Source organism: Pyxicephalus adspersus, chromosome 3 (assembly GCF_032062135.1).
Source record: "Pyxicephalus adspersus chromosome 3, UCB_Pads_2.0, whole genome shotgun sequence".
Lineage (NCBI taxonomy): Eukaryota > Metazoa > Chordata > Amphibia > Anura > Pyxicephalidae > Pyxicephalus > Pyxicephalus adspersus.
In genome coordinates, this window is record NC_092860.1 from 68,988,315 (window position 1) to 69,002,019 (window position 13,705).

Below are 13,705 nucleotides of genomic sequence, written 5' to 3' on the forward strand. Positions count from 1 at the left end.
CGGAAAACCTGGTGCGTCCTATAGTCCGGAGCGTCTAATGGTCCGAAAAATACGCTACTCATAAATTTTACCTTATATAAAAGGGTTGTCTGATAGGTCTGCTTTAAAGAGAAACTAAACTGAAAAGTGCCTAAAACAAAACAAAAAATCCACTTACCTTCAATCCTGCAGCGCTGTTAAACGGTCTGGAGGTGTTCTCCATTGGGTCCAGCGTCTCAGAGCTGGGTGGCGCCATCTTCTCCTCTTCCCCTGAAAATCACATGCGCTGGGTTTCCCCTGGGGCAGCCACGACTGCATGACATTCTGTGCACTGATGCAGGAGTTGAAATGGATCTAAATTTAAAATTTTTACTTTACCCAAAATGGTAGACAACCCCTTTATTTAAAATAGATATAGTATTTTTTTATATCTCGGGCATGTGCAGAAGTTTTTTCTTTAAACTCCCTGGCAGTCTAATTATGTATGTTTTTTTTTTTGCCAAAAGCGGTACATTGTTTTGCATGGAAATTTATTTTACATTGTAGGCCTATAATTCTTAGGCATAACTCACCGAAATATGTCCAATATTTAATAGTAAATAACATAATTGTATAGTAGCATGTAAAATGTATAATATTTATATATATATATATATATATATATATATATATATATATATATATATATATATATATATATATATATATAGATTACTTTGTATTCGATTCAATACAGCTATTTTATACTGAATCCTATACAAAACAATTTGAATTTCCCCCACGCACTTATGCATGCACCAGCGTCACCGGGAACTCCTGGGGAATGTCAGTGCACTTGCCGGCAGAAGATCAGTGAAAAAGGGCGCGGCCCGAGGATGAAATCCGAGGGCCAGGACAAAGATGGGACCGGGTGTTTCTTTTTTTTTTTTATTTTGCTACCCCTGCCCCCCAAGCCACACTCTGGGTTACCGCTCAGGTTAATAGAAGAAATAAATTGCAGATCTCGCAATTTTTTTTCCACATCTACATCACCCAATCCTGCGCAGTGTGAGATTAGGTGCTGGATCAACTCATCTGGGTGAATAAAGATGTGTTTTTTTGTTTTTGTTTTAGGGTTTAATGCTGCTTTAAGTAATCCTGCCCCAGCCAATTAAGATTGCTGCAGATCGAGACAAGGAAGAGGAAAAGAGAAATACGGTTGTGCCTGTGATATATTATGGACAAAGTATAAACAGGGTTTTGTTCAGCTTGTATGCACTTGCACACTGATAAAAGAGTTTCCTCTCCAGTCTTGGAGAGCCTTAATAAATCCGACCCATAGTGCCAGTATAGTAAATACAGCATTGTCTGTAAGACTTTCAATGTAACACATTGAGGGGTATTTTCTGGGCACAAGGACTTTAGCATATGTAAGAAGTCTACACCATATGTAGGCTCAGATTCTCTTTAACCATGATTACCTGTACTGTGCCAAAAATTTGGAACAATGTAGTCATGAAGGTTTTTTGCTCACACTGCATGTCTTCCCAGCGTGTCCCTAGTTTCATTATTTAAATTTAGAAGGTATGCATTTCTGTCCTCAGGCTTCCTTTACATTTTACATGTGTACGAGTCTTACTAAATTTATAGACTGCCTTTTCCTATAATATCAAACGTATTCGTTCTTTACTTATTTAAACCTGGAAGTACGTGGCTCTCAAAACCCCTATCACTAGGATGAAGCTGATTAATGATTGGCGGGCGAGAAAAGTATCTTTCAACCGAACTTGCTTCTAATTTAACTGACATGAGTCTCGACCAATCACTATTTTGTAACGCCCTTTATATTATCACATCAACCAACGAGTTTCCTTCCTTTCTCTCCAGTCTCTGAATCTAGAGGACGCAAATCAGCCAATTAGACGTAAGGAATAGTGCAACGGGGGCAGGAGGGACAGCCAATGGGAGCTGATACGTGGTGGGATTCAAGCGCGGCTGGGGGATAAACTAGGTAAGAAGTAAAGTTGTTTTTTTGTAAGAGATAATAATTAGGAATAATGACTTGTGCCATGTAGGATAACTATATTACTGTGATTTTAGAGTTCACTGAGTTTTGTCGTATGGTATAAATTCTCACGCTGTTCTTTAGGGGTCTTTGTAATAAGCCAAGCTAAAGTTTAGACCGTGCAGTGTTTCCTTTCAGAGATGACATCATATATGTGTATTGTAATCAGTAAAATATTTAAGGAAATTTGGAAATAACTATTATCGAACGAACTTTATGTAATCACACAAGGTTTATGTGTTTGATAACTTGTCTACAATAATAAGCAATGCAACAGGAACGTTTATGCATAGCTATCTTGAAAAATTTAGAAAATATTGCAGTGTGTGTATTTATGTATATATTTATATAGATACTAGTTTTCACTTTTTATATAGTATGGAGAAACTTTAGAACCCATTAGCTTTTTTATTGGTCTCCAAAGCTCGGTTTGAGCGATCTACCCACACTTTCTTTTTTGGGGACCATATATTGCCAGGCATAAATTGAGGGGAAATCCATAACAGAGAAACAGTCATGATAAAAACCTGACAACGGTTCTAATAATATAAAAAGAAAATATTTCTGTCTTGGTCCTTATTATTGTTATTATTAATAATAATAATACCAAACAGGATTTATATAGCGCCAACATATTACACAGCGCTGTACATTAAGTGGGTTGCAAATGACAGACAGTTACAGATAGTGACACAGGAGGAGAGGATCCTGCCCAAAAGAGCTTACAATCTAGGAGGTGCGTGGAAGTAACACACAGTAAAAGGGGAGATTTATAGTGGTGGGAAAGTAGTGAGGGTTTTAACAGACAAAAGAAGACATGTAGGCAAGTTTAAAAAAAGCTCTTTTAAATGAGCAGAAAGTAGGAGCAAGCCGAGTAGGACGACGAAGACCATTCCAGAGAGTATAGAAAAGTCTTGGAGCCGTGCGTGTGATGAGGTTATGAGTGAGGAAGTCATTAGTAGGTCATTAGAGGAGCAAAGACAGCAGCTAGGGGTGTATTTTTTTTTTTTACCAGGTCAGAAAGGTAAGAACTGTGGAGTGATTTAAAAGCAAAGCACAGGAGCTTAAATTTGATTCCAAGGTCCTTTTTATTATTACTATTGATCTACTCACACTATAGGTGTGCTGTGTGTTTTGCAAAATGAATGTGCATTGCATTGCAATTTAACACATCTCAAGCAAATGTAGGGCAGGCTGTATCTTTCAAAACACATCACACAACTGGGTGCATTTTGGGTGCCATTAACTAAGAATGGCAATCTAGTGCACTAAAGCTTGTGCTATGTGTTGCGTTACTATATGTGCCTCAGCTTCGGACCTTCGGAGTCCTGGGTCAAAGCGTACCGACGTCAGGCATCCCGGGAGGCTCTTGGGTACTCCTTCTGCACATGCCTGAGCATCTCGGACATGCGCAGAAGGAGCCTTTTCGCACGAAGAGAAACATTTGCCGATCCCACTCATGCGCAGTGAGATAGGGAAGTTTTTTTTTCCATCTTACGTCATCCGATTTCGCGCCTGGGTCAGGTGACATAGGATGAAGAACCAGGAAGAAGAGGGGAAGATGGGGACCCGATGCAATACACCCCTGGATGGGTCGGACTGCCCTGCGGCATTGAAGGGAAGTAGACTTTTTTTTTTTTCACTTTAGTTTATCTTTAAGTCTATGCAGCAACAATAGCAAACAGTGTGCATGTTCTGCATAGTGTGCTGCTGTTTGACAAAGCACCTGCTTTATGTGAATTGGCTGCCCACCACACAGTATTGCATAAAAAGAAGTGTATCCACTTTGCTACACGCAAATGTGAATGGGGCCTAAGGACAGCCTATTTTTGCTAGAGCTGAAGAAATGGAATTTTCTTCAATGGAGCCCCCCCCCCCCATACTATCCAAAACAAAAGGATTTTGCTTTGGCTTGTGACACTTGGTTTAGCCTAAAACACATGCCTACAGTAGTTAATATAATTATGCATTTTATACTGTTCTTACTTCTGCTACTACCTTGAACATTGGCATTAAAAACTGAGCTTTCATGAGTGTTTATCTTTTCCCAGCCAATCAGGGGAGAGATTGTATGGGGACACTGCTCCTGGCAGCACTACGGAAGCGTGTGTTCTGCTAGGGCTGCTATGAGCGGTGTCCCTGTATGACCTTTCCTTGGATTGGGGATTTCCTGTGGAGACAGGTTGTGGAGCTCTGCTACCAGCAGCCCTAAAATTAGCATAAAACATATGTAAATGCTTGCAGGAATGCTTATAAACGTGTCCAAAGGCATCTTTTTCTTAATAATTCTTTGACAACTTTTTATAAAACTTTGGAACCATGGTTCGCTTACCTGAATCTATTGTGGTCTACATGTGCAGTGAACACTCCACTTTTCTTTCCACTTTCTACCTTGTAGATTTGTGTCCCAAAGATAACTGCCTAATTCTCCAAGTGGTTTCACATTCTTATAATTAGATTTGTTTCTTCAAAGTTCTAATGTATACTTTGTTTCTTTTATACTGTATAGGTGTAAGGAACCTGTCTTCAATTCTTGATACTACAGTTGACATAATGTGCAATACCATATTATTGTTTTCGCTTTTTGTTTGCCTTTAACTAATTCTGTAGCTTATTTTTATGTTTTCACAATTCATAAAAACATTTAAATGCTAAGCTAGATCCACATACAAATCCTATAGGGCCACACTAGTGCCACCAGAAAAACTATATTTCCTTTGGTTTCAATTCCGTGAAAAGCAAAGGAAAATAAGGGGTAAAAAGGTCCTCAAGTAGCTAAAATTTGTGGTTTATTAGTAATTAATTGAAAAGGTATTTCCTCAATGCAAACAATGTAGTTAAAGTGAAACTCAACTGCAAAATTAAAAGAAAAAAAAAATCACACCTTTAATTCGGCAGAGCCCTTGATCAGGTCCCACTTCGCCTTGGAATTCTCTTTCTTCCCAGCACAGAACAAGCATTGGGAGCCGCCATTTTCGGTCTTCGGCACGTGCAATGAGCCACCCGATCTTGCTCCAGCGGGTGACATTTGAATATATTGTAACTATTCTTTATGGAGCAACTATATATGGTGATATAAAATCATATGAAAGATATACAAATAGAGAGCATATTTTTTATTGAACAATCTTGTATTGTTAACAGTAAGTATATTTTGAACTCAAAAAATATTTGAAACAAAGTATTGAAAGATATTAATACATAGAGGTAATCCCTGAGTTAAGGAAATCTGTAATTCTTTAGTGACCAAGACAAACTCTGCAGTTGTTTCTTTTTGCATATCAAAGCACAGCTTGCTCTAGAAGGTAATAAATGTCTAGGCCCCATAAATTTTTTTTTTTTTTTGTGAGGATTGTATACAGTAACTGACACCACCCTGCCTAATAATATGTTAAGACAAACATCTTTCCTAATTGCATTTATTAAAATAATGTACCTGTTCTGACTTACATACAAATTCAACCTAAGCACAAACCTACAGTCCTTATCTCATATGTAACTTGGTGACTACCTGTATTAAAACAATTCGTCATATAACACTAAATAAAACCTTCAGAAACGTTATTAATTTGCAGAGTCATATTAGTGTAATAGTCTTGCACAATTCTAAACTCTAGATATTACAACATAGTTAACAGTGATGTATTACATACAATCCTAACGAAGTGACAATTATTGTACATCATATCTTATTCCCTGGATAGAATATTCCTATTCTAGCCTTTATGAAAAAAAATCTGTTCCTGTCATCCAGCATAATGTTAATGAAAAGAATATAAGTTATCATCATTTCAAATCCAAAATTATGCTTGCCAAATATTTGGAACGGTGGATCTGACTGGTAATTTTTTCATAGTCATTTGTTTTACACATTTGCATTGTTTGTATTGTCCACACCTAAAGGTGCCTAAATTGCTTCTCCTCCTAGGAGATTGTTGTGATAAATAGCTATGGACTAAGATGTTCTTTAAGGATTTAGGCCATCTAAATGTAATTGTAGGATATTTTGTAACCTATTACTTGGTTGGTCTGATGATATAATAACCTGTTAATAAAAAACATACTTTGAAAGAATACCTTTTAAGATTTGATGTTTATTAGTATAGGTAGTTATTATTAGTGTAACGTTACTGATTGTGTTTTTGCTTTTGGGCCAGGGAACAACAAATTATTTCTGTCCTGAACCTTTGTTTTCTGATTGATTTTCACAAGTACCCTCTTACCATAAGCTCTAGCTTTTTATCTGTGATGTATTTTGTGTGTTTCTACTTCAAAATTACTTTCATCCAAAAAATTTGTAATTGAAATGTGGCCCAGGTACATTGAATACTGATCATTAAAAAGAAGATTTCTCTCCCACTCACAGAGGTATAAATTAGCATACGTTGGTGCACAACAGGTGCCCATGGCTGCATCTTGTTTCTGTAGATACAATTTATTTCAAAATATAAATACGTTATGGTTTGAGAAATAAACTGCTAGATTTCAGAATTAGTTGGTTATAGTTATACTGTATTATTCCTGGTTGACTGCTATAAGACCTTTTATGTTGTGGGATAGAGGAGTACAAGGTCTTTATATCTATCGCCACCAATCACGCATCAGGATGAATGGTTATGCCTTCTAATAAACCTAGTAAATGCATAGTGTCTCCTAAATATAATGGAAGAACTGTAACAAAAGGTCTTATATATTGATCAATTAAAATACCTGCATGCTCTGTAAAAATGAACCTACTCCAGAAACAAGTGGCCTTTCTAGGTGAATCTGTATGCTGTTTAAGGAGTTTGGGGTGAGCATAAAATGTCTGCGTAACCAGGTGTTCTACTATCAAAAATTGTCTTTGTCAATAATCCCCTGTTCATAAGCATTTTGTATCAAACCCACAAATTCCTGTTCAAGCATGGTGTTTAGTAACCTGTTCCACAAAAGTGTTTAAGTTTGGATTTAAATTTAAAGCTGGAAAGATAGACCATTTGTTTTTCAATTTGTGAAAAGGTGTAGTTTGAGGGGGTAATTGTATAGATCCCTTATTCAAATCACAACCTTCCTTAATGATATTGATTTTAGAGGCTCATGCCATCTGATTCTTCTTCAATAGTTGTATTAAGTTTTTTTTTTCTTTTTCTTTTTAATTTATTGCAGTCAACAGTGAACAGAAAAGAAAAACAAAAATCAAATACAACCAATTAGAGGTGTACAGGGAATGAAGGATAGAAACATTGAAATCCGTTAACACTATACATTTGTTAAACAGTGCTCTTTGCTTGTTTTATACATAGTAAGCTAAACAAATAGATATTCACTGGAGTTTGTAAAAAGAAAAAAAAAAAATAATAGAAACTGTTATATCAGTTCTATGGGAGGGGGGGGGGGGTCACCTTAGAACAATCTAGAGTACCAAGATGTATAGCGTAAACAATTTTATAACAGAGTTTTCGTTTGGATGTTGAGTGTGTTGATAAAACTTTCCCGTGTTTCAAAGAAAAGTTCAGTTTTCGTGTCTTTAAGTTAAGAGGCCACAGTCCATCCCATTTTAAATAGTTGTTGCATTTTTGCTAGGAATAGGGGCATTGTTGTTGGGGTAGGAGTGAGCAAACAGTGCAAAATTGTTTTTCTGGCCACTGCAGATAATAAGAGCGCCAATCTTTTTGCCCCTCTGGAAAAGAGAGTCCTTTATCTCTCGACCGTACCAAAAATTGCCCACTCTGGGGTGGGATGCAGAAAATTTAGTAAATGGGTTTCAATAACATTGGTCAATTGGTACCAGCACTCCCACAGATTGTGAAAGAGAGATTCCCCCTGTGTTCCCCATTTAGGACATTTATCTGATTCGGCTATTCCCATGATATGGGCTCAGTTGGGGGAAATGAAATTTTTATGGAAAAGTCTAAAGAACATTTTCCTGATTTGGACAGCCAGTATAGCCTTCCAAGAGGCACAGTACATTTCCTGGATTTTCTGCAGGTCCAGGTCAGTAAAATACTCCTGCCATCTCTCCATAACCACTCTCTCCTTAGAGTAATCTAAATAACTTCATAAAAATTGGTAGTACTTTGATATTGCCTTGGTAGGGGCTGGGGGAGTTACCAGCATATTATCAAGGGGGTTGTGCCAGTCACTCGGTGACAATGAACTGGCCACTTTGGCACTATAAACCCTAACTTGTATTAAAAAAAATATACTGTTTTCCATGAACGGAAAAATCTTTTTTTTTAGTTATAGGAAGGAGTAGGCCCTGCAAGTTGTTGGGTCAATTATCATGCAAACAGAGGAGAGACCTCTGGCTGCCAATTCAGCTAACCTTGGGGATGAAAGTCCAGATGAAAATTCACTATTTTCCCACAGAGGTAAAAATAAGGAGTGGTCATTAAAGGTTTCTCTTCTCTTTACTGAATGCCAAAGTCCTTTTTCATTGAACGTACAACTTGGGCAAAGTTGTGTGTAAATTTTTTCTGGATTTCTGGAATTACACTAAAGTACACTAAAATATCTGAAGTGGGATTTAACCCACTGAAAAGGATATTGGGGAATAAGTAAGGCTACGTACACATGTGCAATGGTTCTCGTCCGATAATCGGCTCAGGGCCGATATCAGACGAGAATCTGGTGTGTGTGCAGCGTCCATCGTTCAAACGACCGCCCTGGCCGATCCACGAGCGATGGGTGATCTTAATGGAAGAGAAAGGGTAGAGAGCGCAGCAGGGTGCCGGTCCTTCGCTCTCCCTCTCCATAAAGCAGAATGGTGCTGTATGTACAGCACTTGTTCATGCATAGTGCAGTAGTTTGTTGTTGGAAAGGATTGTGAAAGATTCTTTCCAACGACAATTATTGCATGTGTGTATGCAGCCTTAAGGGCTGCTGATTTGTCAAAGATTTATAGTGTAACCCGATATTGATTGGAATACTTGAAAGGTTTGCATAATTGAGGGAAGAGAATCAACTGGGTTCATCACAAATAGCAAGATGTCATCTGCAAAGGCAGTGGTTTTAAAGCCAGATTAAAAAGTAGTGGGGACAGGGGACAGCCCTACCTCGTGCCATGAATTGGAACAGGCAGAGCAAAGTGATTCACTAGCAGCTAGATAGGCTGCAGCAGATGCTCCACACAGCACTGGATAACAATATAAAAAAACTAGTGAATCACTTTTCCAAAGATGTTACGGAGCTTTACCACTGTTCAACCGGGTTGAATAGGAGACTACTTGATACCACCACAGTGCTGGAGGGGCATGAGTAAGATATTGAGAGCCTTAAGTCAGATACAAACATTGCTTTACAAATTCGAGGATATGGACAATAGATCTCGCTGTTTCAATAGAAGATCAGAAGGATTTCTGAAACCATTGTGGACCTACCTTCTACAATCACAGCTTTGATACAGGAATTGGCGCCTGAGCTTCCAGTGGATAGACTGTAGATGGACTGCGTCCATAGAGCACTAGCTGAAGAACGGGCAAATAGGCTGCCGTGTGATATATTTGTCACTTTCCACTACCACTTGAGCAATAAACAAGTCATGCGGGTAGCGTGAGAGAAAGAGATCCTCCAACTTCAGGCTATGAATACCAGATCTTTGCTGATTTGGCACCTTCCATGATCCAAAAAAGGCGGGAGCCTAAACGGTTAGTAGTATATGGTTTTATTGTAGAATGGATTCCGATGGGATTTCCTGTTCAAGCTGACCTTCACATATAAAGAGGTGGTGCACGTCATCATCACCCCTGAGGATGAAGAAAGATGCCTACAGGACATAGGCCTTCTGATTCACCGGTCTCATCACCTTCTTTATCAGCACATTCTACCTCCCGCTTGGCACACCAGCAGTCAGCATTGAACAGTTTATGTTCCAGAAGGAGAAGGAATCGTACAAGGTCACAACACTCTGCACCAATGATCCACTCCTGAGGAATTATCATTAAGCAAGATCATGTTTCACCCTGTCACACTGTTTCACAGGAATTGACCACATTCTGATATGTTCTAGGCTGGATCAAAACCCGTATTCTCCCCCCACTTACCCACTCTATCCCAGGTCTTATGTACCCAGGGGCTACCTGGGGGTACTGCCAGTACCTCATTTTTCTGGGTTACTTTTCTACCTCATCCTATTGGTACCTATGCCAGGAGTCTTATGGTGGCACACAGGAGCATATCCAGGGTCTGCTCTACGGGACCGGTATAAGTATTAGTGTCCATGTTCTAGAATGTTCTAAGGTTTTCATGCCTCAGTGCCATAGGTCATACAGTTAAGCTAGGAAATAGTACATGTTTGGGAGTGATCTGTTATCTACAAGCCATGCTGAGTTCATGATTGTATGCTTCAATTGTTCAGGGGGGAGGGTAGAGCTAATATGATGGAAAAAATTGTATTGCGAAGTGGCTAGTTATGCAATTTTAATATTGCTCAATACCTCGTATTTATTATTGTTTGTTTATTCCGAATGTAGTGTTAAAGGGTATCTAGTTCGCCCTCACTCGGGTGGTGGACACTGCTCAATTGACGCCTTTGAGACTTACTCCTTACGAGCAGGTTTTTGACCTCAGTCGTGACAATGGTTTTTTCATGTACTTTTATGGCATTTTATGTGTCTGGGTTTGTAGTAAGGTTTTTGTTGTTTGCCCTTGTGTATCCTTACCCGCCCATACCATTTATGCCCCTTTATCCAGGAGCCCGGAGCCCTGGGAGTTATACCGACCATGGTGTCCCTACTATCAGCCTCCTCCCGTACCTCACAATGCCAGTGAATATTCTTAGCTTTAATGTGCAAGGCCTAAATTTGCCAGCGAAAAAAGAAAAAAAAAAGCTTTTCAAAACAAGCATGCTGGCATCATCTGTCCACAGGACACTCATTTCTCTGGGCACTTATACTTCAGATCCCAATATCCTCATATGTACATGGCCAATGGGCCAACTAAACAAAAAGGGGTTTTGATTCGCTTTAAGCGTACTTTGCCCTTCATTTGTGCTTTAGAAGTTGAAGATCCAGAGCGCTGCTACATAAGTTTAGTGGATCAACCAAATTTTAATCTCTTCTCTTCTACTACAAGGTATGTAGTGTAAGCTCCTACCGATTTCATGGTCATACAATGATGCTGTGTCTCTCGCTCTCTCCTTAGTCTGTGACAAGCCCAAAGTGAATTGTTGGACTCTCAATGATTCTCTATTTAGAGATCCAGAAGTACTTACCCAATTACAACAACAACAACTGTGGGACTACTTCTCCCACAGTGCTACCCCTGACATATTTACATTTACTCTCTGAAATGCCCAATAGACAGTGATTGGGGGCACCCCGATCCAGCAGGCATCCCCCAAAAATAAACTGATTAGCAAGACAAGCAGAACTGGAGCTCTGTTTTCAAACTTCAAATTTCCCACTGCCTGGGGTTTTCCCAGTGTGTTTTTTTCCCCACTGTGGCAGCTAAGACTCCTTTGTTTCAGAACTCTGGTTTTCTCCTAAAGATGGATGAAAGGGAGGTCTTATATTTAATTCCCCCAATCCCAGTTTCAATGGTGGACACAAATCACCTCCAACCGTTTGATTCAAAACATTCTTCAGGTTGGTTGCAAACAGGAATTACAGGAATCAAGCCCACAAGTTTTTTTCCTCACATCCATTCCCTTTGTATTGTCAGAAGCCATGGAGGGGTCACTTCAAGACCTGCTTTCCCAGGGAGCTAGCATGCTAGTGCCAATAAAACTAGGAGGGCAAGGGTTTTATTCCCATCCTACAGAAGAAACCTTTGGGTAGATTCAGTCTCATTATGAACTTGAAGTGCCTGAAAAAAAAGGTAAAGTGCAGAAGGTTCAGGATAGAGTTTATTTGTGTAGTCGGCTACATTCTTCCTCTGCTGGGGTTTATGGCAAATTTGGTTTAAAGAATACTTATCTGCACATTCCTATTCATCCTAATCACCAAATGATCCTGCAGTTCACAATCTTACACTAGCAGGAAATTTTGCATTTCCAATTCCGAGCTCTTCCATTTAGCTCTACCTCATGTTTTCAACAAATATATGTCAGAAGGGGAATAATACCATATGTAGATGACCTATAAGCCAGGTGGTTTCAGATAGTGGTGCAGATTATACATTTTCCAATTTTGCAGCCAGAACCCAGCCTAAAAGCTTTTTTCGCCTACCTATTTGTCTTTTCCACCCAGACAATATTCCTCACAAGGGACAAAGTCTAAAAGTTAGTGTAACTAGTCCATCAAGAAAGCCAAGTCTATAGTGGTTTCAATAACCTTGGTCATCCCAGCTGTGACTATTTTACTTTTCGATAAGCCATATTTCAAGCCTGAGATGGTCATTGAAACACCAGGAATCTCACTACGGATGTTAGTGGCTGGGTAAGGGGTAATCTCAATGTAAGTTTTGCATGAGGTTGGTGAGCCATAAAATTTAGTCACAGTTAGGTACGAGTTGCCTCCCCCTGGCAGGTTACACAGGATTACCTGAGGAGCAGGATCTAAGTGACCCACAGTCTTCACCAGCGCACCCCGCAGGGAGTGATGGGCCGTTGACCTTAGTGGCCACCAAACTATTTTGCTGCAAGGGCATCCCCAGGTTGTGGCCCCCAGGCTCTCCACACCAGGGGGTTACACGGATTAGAAGACTTCCGCTTGGGAATGGTGATGAGGCCGGAAAACAGCAAATCAAGGTAGCTGGACTGGCTGAGGTCAGGGCAGGCGGTAGGGAAGGCAAGGTCAGGTAAAAGGCTGAGGTCAGGGCAGGCTAGCTGGCAGAGAGGCAGGAAGTGCACTAAGGATCCAGCAACCTGAATCTGGACCTGGAGAGGTTTAAAAAGGCCCACAAGCCAATGGCAAGATAGGACTGAACAATCAGTAGATTGGCTGTGGCATTTACTCCAGAAATCCCCTTCAGCTGTGGACAGCCCCAGTTTTTGTGCAGGGGATGATGAGAATGGTGTAAGATTCACGGCTACAGGGATGCAGGTGATGCTGCAGCATGCTGAGCAGATGATCTGCAGGCGGAGTGGTAACACAGTTCCTCAAACTTGAGATGACTTCAAGTGTTCTCAAAAGTGCGCAAGTACTTTGCACAACTGCTACAGGGAAAATTCTTGCTGTGGATGTTAGACAACTCTTCTGTGGTGGCTTTCATCAATTATTTAAAAAATGCTTCTTAAAGCTTTTATCTGAGCAGTTCGAATACGCTGAATGTGGCTCTGAACAAACTCTGCAGGATCTCCATATTGCTGGTGAATTTGATCTCTTTGCCACCATCAAAAATTCTATCTGAAAAACTTCTCTCTAGGCCCAAGAGGGAACCCTATAAGGTTGGACACTTTGTGGAATATGCAGTCCAGTTTTGGGCACCAGTTCCCAAAAAGAGATTGTGGACCTCAACATCATTACGAAGACAAGAGGGCACTCTTTGCTTCTGGAGGAAAAGAACATTACTTTAAGAAAAAAGCTGGATTCTTTTCTAGAATCAGTAGCAGCGAAAGAAACCAATGCTGACAAAAGACAGGAAAAAAGTTGTCCAATTTAAATCTTTAGTATAGCATATTTCTCAAGGTAGTTTTCCTCCACCAACACTGATAAAATACTATTAAAGAAAGCTCAATACCCAAGACCAAAACTACAGGGGAAGGAAGACTGAAGAAGAAAGACAAGGGGATAAAGCAAATGTTAAAAAAAAAAAAAAATAAAA

At 39.7% G+C, this 13,705-nt stretch overlaps 1 protein-coding gene across 2 annotated transcripts in view; it reads left to right on the top strand.

Annotated features, from left to right (window-relative positions):
• The first annotated feature begins 1,840 nt into the window (after positions 1-1,840).
• Positions 1,841-13,705, top strand: part of HMG20B (high mobility group 20B) — an 87,068-nt gene continuing 75,203 nt past the window's right edge. For both annotated transcript variants that reach the window (XM_072405067.1, XM_072405068.1), the window contains exon 1: positions 1,841-1,969. The gene's annotated coding sequence lies outside the window, so the exon portion shown is untranslated. The remainder of the gene's footprint in view (positions 1,970-13,705) is intronic.